The sequence below is a fragment of the Panthera leo genome, chromosome A3 (genome assembly GCF_018350215.1).
Source record: "Panthera leo isolate Ple1 chromosome A3, P.leo_Ple1_pat1.1, whole genome shotgun sequence".
Lineage (NCBI taxonomy): Eukaryota > Metazoa > Chordata > Mammalia > Carnivora > Felidae > Panthera > Panthera leo.
Window position 1 is genome coordinate 130,158,782 of NC_056681.1, and position 6,127 is coordinate 130,164,908.

General features: G+C 42.9%; 1 long non-coding RNA gene across 1 annotated transcript; it reads right to left on the reverse strand.

The window, feature by feature from the left end:
- Positions 1-314: 314 nt before the first annotated feature.
- LOC122216609 lies at positions 315-3,981 on the reverse strand. The gene is made up of 4 exons (XR_006200995.1): positions 3,854-3,981; positions 2,741-2,851; positions 2,458-2,635; positions 315-348 (listed from the first exon to the last, which is right to left on the reverse strand). It is a non-coding gene; the product is annotated as an uncharacterized LOC122216609 (long non-coding RNA).
- Positions 3,982-6,127: the final 2,146 nt, after the last annotated feature.

Here is a 6,127-nt window from a genome sequence, read left to right on the forward strand (position 1 = left end):
GGTTCAGCTGGGGCAAAACTACCCAAAATGGGCCCATTTACAGGTCTGGCAGTTCGTGCTGGCGGTTCGCCGAGCTCCTTGGTTCTCTTTATTTGGCTTCTCTTCCTCCAGTAGACCAGACTGAGCTTGTTTATATGATGGCAGGGACGTTCCAAGATGTAAGCACAGAAGCTATAACATCACTTTCACCAAAACAAGTCACGGGGAGCCCAGATTCCGGGGCTGAGGAAAGAGGTGCCGTTTCTTTATCAATGGAGCTGCAAAACACTGTGACCGTACTTTTTCAATCGTACTTTTTCTTTATCAATGGAGCTGCAAAACACATGTGACCGCAACATGTCTCTGGACCTGTAATAATGATCGCAAATGCTCTGTGAGGTAGACATTGTGATTCGTGTTAATTAAGTATTAGGTAACAAATTCAGAAAGAAGCGATGTATGGTGGTTACACGGGAAGATTCTGGAATCAAACTGCCTTGGTTAGAATTCAAGGTCCCTCCGTGCCCACTCAAAGTAGACTGTGTGGCCTGGGGAGAGTCACCCAACGTATTCATTTCCTACCGCTCTTCTAACAGATCATCGGAAACATAGTGGCTTAAACAACACGAATTACTTTTCTTATGGTCTTGGAGGTCAGAAGTCCAAAATCAGCATCAGTGGGCTAAAATCAAGGTGTCAGCACCTTCAGAAGGATCCCGGGGCGAACTTCCTTTGCCTTTTCCAGCTCCTGGAGGCTGCTTACATCATGGTCCTGCCTCACTCTGCCCTGTATTGCCACTCCCATCATGGAATACATCTAACTCCCGTCCCCCTGCCCCACTCCTTGGGATTAGATTTGACCCACTCGGCTGATCTAAAATCATCTCCCTGTCTCAAGACCCTTGATGTAATCACATTGGCAAAGTCCCTTTTGCCAGGTAAGGAGACATATTTGCAAGTTCCAGGAATCGGGACGTGGATATCTTTATTTTGCAGGAGGTAGGTTATTCAGTCCGCAACCCTTGGGCAAGTTGAACTTGATGCCTCAGTTTTCTCGCCTGTTAATGGGGTTAATGTAGCTATTTCATAGCTTTGTTATGCAAATACCATGCACTAAATATGTATGGTGTTTACAATCGTGCCTGAACCAAGGAAGCTCCTTGTAAGTAATAGCTATTATTTCCATCATTATTTGTACCATTTCACTCAGCTTACTAAATGGGGACCGAACACCCAAACTTGGCTTCCTGGCTGCACATGGCTTCTGAATGAATCACTCATTTTTTTAATTGATAATCTTTGATATAATCTAAGTCACCAAGTCATTTATGCATAGTGAACACGATGATTACCAAGAGTCAATGTCTAGTGGAAAGTCGGTAGAAACAGTTCAACTGTAGAACAGGGGCTCAAAATGAACTTTAAAAAACCACATACTGTGAAAAGAAAAACTTTCTGTGGGGGCTTATGAGGTGCCACCAGATGTCTTATTGTTCTCAAAGTCCTTCACTATTGGTGACTTCCTCGTCGGGGCACACATTGTTTTCATCTTCTAAATGAGAAAGCCAAAACTCAGAACGGTTGAGGATACCGAGGTCCCAAAGGGGTTTAAGTCTTCCCCATTATGGAAATCCCGCTCTTATCCAATCCCGCCCATCGGCAATAAAAGGAATTCTTACTAAATGACTTCTTCATTTGAGACACTGTTGGGCTCTCCTTCCCTCGACTTTCCCAAATAAATAAAATAGTGGAGGAGAAATCTAGGACAGGGAGCTTCTAGGCACAAACCCTTCTTGGTGCAGCCTGGGGGCAGCCAGAAAAGGCATTCCTGTAAAAGCTCCCAAAATACTTAGGCAAATCTTAAAGTTAAACAAGGTACTTGGTCCAAGTAGCTTAATTGCATCTCAGAAAAGTGAGCATAAAGAAAGGGTTTATTGATGGGCATGAGGAAGGTGGGGGTGGATGGAACAGATTTTCCCTACCGTGGGCCACTCCCAGCCTGGGTGGTCCTCGCAAGCTCAGATACTGAATTCAGTAGACCAGGGCTTGGACTCCAATGCTGTTGCTTACAGTGCTGTTGCTTTTGGGGTTTTGGAGGTGAAGGAAGGAAAGTGAAGAAGGAAGCAAAGTGAACCCAGAAGATATCAGGAGTCTGGCTGGGAACGATAAACAGTGGGAACGACCCCTATATTCGTTACTTGTAAAATATTCACAAAAACTGAACGAGATGGAAATTCAAGAAAAAGCAGCAGATGACTATATTAGGCCTTTTGGAATTTAATTTATATAATGAGGCGAGGAGTTAAGTAGTATCCCACACTTTGCAGATGAGAAAGTTGAGTTTAATCGACTTTGCCAAGGACACAAAGCCAGTATGTGGCGGAACTTGGAATAGAATTTAGGTCTAATTACTCTGAATCCAATATAATTCCAAAAACATCAAATATCTGTGCTTTCCCCCAAACTTTGTTGTCTTACCATTGCAACATCTGGAGGTGCTGTAGCAATCAGGGTCTCAGCAGAAAACAGGATCAAAGAACGAAGCAAAGGCTGTTTAATGAAAGGCTTGTATATACAGGTGTAAACAGTGTTCAGAGAACCAAGAAGTTATAACCACGGTCTTCATCCTTACTGGGAGCAGGTGCTGCCTTTAGGCCTGGAAGGATGAGAGGGGGATGTACATTTACAGAGCCCAAGATAGCCGGAGCCATGGGAGAAGGGCTGCCCAGTAGGGGGTGGCCATTGGTAGAGATGTACCTACTTTCACACCACTGTCCCGATGGGGGCAGGCGATGTGAGGATAAATCCCCAGACCTCTCTTCTTCTCCAGCCTCCAATATCCTGCCAGGTTCTCTGGTTGCCTGAAGTCAACCTAAAGTTAGAAGTCAAAGGAGTTAAGGGTGAAGAATGTAAGTCAGTGTCCTGAGGCACAACGAGAAGAAGAGACTGTATCTAGAAGAGGCCACAGAGAACATCCAGCTCATCTAATTCTCCTGGTAACATCCCAGTCTAAGAGGAAAAACCAAGTTCCGTTTTGCCCAACCTCTGACAGTCCATTTTTTTTAAATCTGTAAGCCCATCAGTGATGGATAAGCTGAGGCTGAATCAATGCCAAACAAGTTTTCTAGAAAAGTTTTCTGGGAAGTGTGGTGATAGCTGTTTTGAGGAACTGGAAAAGTAAGTATATGGCACATTTTGCTATGTGTGGGAGGTAACAGGTTTGAGGAGAGAGAGCAGAAAATATCCTGGCCGTGTCCAGAGGAATTTTGCATGGGGATCCCACTTAAGGATGGCAATCTTAAGGTTCTGCTCTTCCCCAACATCACTGGACAACTGGGTTACCACGCATGAGGCACTGTATGGAAAAGAGTGGAAGGAAAACAGTAGAAACGGGATCAAGGAAGAAGACTGGTTCAAGAAGAGTAAGCAGGAAATTCATGCATCGAGTGGTTCATACAACAGTTCTAGGAACTCAGGGCACAGTACAGGGTGTATTATTGTTCCTAGACACTTCAGAAAATAAGTAAGTATGGGCCTCCTGGGTCACACTTCAATGCTCAGAATACATTTGGCCTTCAGTATGCAGTCTTCTTTGATTAGACAAGGTGAACATTCCATAGCACATGGCATGCATCTCAGCCACAGTGTTCATTTCCTTACCCCAGTGCTGTTGCCATATAACCTCATTCACTTCACCTCATCCTCTTGAATTCCTATACGAGTGGTCTCTCTGCTTTGCAAACCTGGTCATGCCAGGGACCAACTCTTTGAAACTTTCCAGGATACTTCAGTTTCTACAGGGTACAGCCCAAGTTCTTAGCAGGGAATTTAAGGCCCGCCTAGAATCTGGTTACCTCCAGTTCCCCAGACTTACCACTTTAGCACCTCTTGTATTTGGAAATTTGTGTTCCCTCTGTTTGGAAAGCCCTTTAGTAGAAACTCTAGTTGAGGCTCTAATTCTCTTAGAGCCCTGTAATGGTCAGACTAGGCCAGGAGCATTGGAAAGCCAGGCTCCTGGGTTAATATGTTCTAGAAAGGCAGTTTCTTAGCGATGCTACACTGCTCATAAATGACATCATAGTATCTCAAGCCAAGGTATGTTGGCTCAGTTTGGTGCTCCCTGTATCTCTAGTTGGTATTTTAGCTTTAAAGTTGTGAGTTCTAATTTTTAAAGTTCTAAAGTTTTACACTTAGAAGATTCACTGGAAAATTAACTTAGTGATACTCTTAAAACTACATGGGAAATCATAAGATTCTTTCCAGATTGAATGTCTAGAAGTTCTTTTGCATTCTGCACTTCCTCATGTATGGATGTACACCTGGAATCCTATTTGGGATACTCGGATATTTTCTTAATGCTCTGTTCCATTTTACTCCTCCTCCTCCTCCTCCTTCTTCTTCCTCTTCTTCTTCTCCATTGTTCTGTTTGTTCCCTTGGGCAACCTTATTTTTGCAGCTGGGGATAAATCTGACATTCTCTTTAATTCTAATTTCAAGGGGAACCTGAGACTATGCTGGTAGGGTGGTCTTTGAACATTAATATCCTAGACACATAGAAAAAGTGTCATGCATTTTGTTAAATTTTGTTTGCACACAAGCAATAAAAATGAATCAGTGAGAATCTTAAAACGGAATTGCACGAGGATTGATGCAGCAATTTGACTTAGACACCATCTTTCAGGAATACAGTAAGAAATTAAAGAAATAGCAATCCTCACATTTTTTTTAATAAACATGGTGCAGATCCTGGTTGCACAACAATAATGCCAAATTATCTATGTGATTCAGGAAAAAGGTATTTACCCAGACATTTTGCCTATTTTACAGTAGCAACTTGTCAATTTGGTGAAACAGCAATTTAAAGACGTGTAAAACCAGGTATTTGAAGACTTTTCTGGTTAATTCAGGCCAAATTGTTAATCTAGAATCACAGCCAAATGTCTAAAATGAAGTAAACTATACTCTATGGATTCTACACTTGAAGTAGAACAGATCATGTGATATGATCGTTGTCCACAAATATCCGAAGGGATATCAGCTAGACAGGATCCCTAGCTAGCATATCCCTTTTGGTTCTCTAAGTCAGGACCACCACTAACAGGCAAAGGTTATGGGTCATCATATTTTAGGTCCAGGTAAGTAAGAATGATCTAAGGAAATTGCTAAAAGCAGAATTGACTATCTCTGGGGCACCTGGGTGGCTCAGTAGTTTGAGTGATGGAGTCTTGATTTCTACTCAGGTCATGATCCCAGGGTCATGTGATTGAGCCCCACATCAGGTTCTGTGCTGAATGTGGAGACCTACTTAAGATTCTCTTTTTCGGGGCGCCTGGGTGGCGCAGTCGGTTAAGCGTCCGACTTCAGCCAGGTCACGATCTCGCGGTCCGTGAGTTCGAGCCCCGCGTCAGGCTCTGGGCTGATGGCTCGGAGCCTGGAGCCTGTTTCCGATTCTGTGTCTCCCTCTCTCTCTGCCCCTCCCCCGTTCATGCTCTGTCTCTCTCTGTCCCAAAAATAAATACAAAACGTTGAAAAAAAAAATTTAAAAAAGATTCTCTTTTTCTTTCCCTCTGCCCCTCTCCCCTACTCACACTCTCTTTCTCTCCCTCTCTCTAAAATAAAATTTAAAAAATTAAATAATAATAAAAAAAAGAATGACTACCTCTGTCTAGAAGCAGTGAGTTTTCTACTATAGGAGGTATTAAAAAAAAAAAAAAACAATGGGGTGCCTGGGTGGCTCAGTCGGGTAAGTGTCCAACTCTTGATTTCAGCTCAGGTTACGATCTCACGGGTTCGTGGTTTTGAGCCCCACATCGATTTCTGCACTGACAGTGAGGAGACTGCTTGGTATTCTCTGTTTCCCTCTCTCTCTGTGCCTTCCCTGCTAGTTCTCTCAAAATAAATAAACTTTAAAAATTTTTAAAAATACAGATATATCTCTTTACATAATTTATACAATTTTAGCTTTGGAGACAGGGATTGAGCTGTCTGGAAAAAAAAGTATATTAACTTCTGCTCATTTTCCTCTTTGCTGTTCCAATTATATGATTAAACTCTTGTGTATTAACAAGCAAAGGGCTTTTCAGAAGAGAAGGAAGGAAGGAAGGAAGGAAGGAAGGAAGGAAGGGAGGAAGGGAGGGAGAAGGGAAGG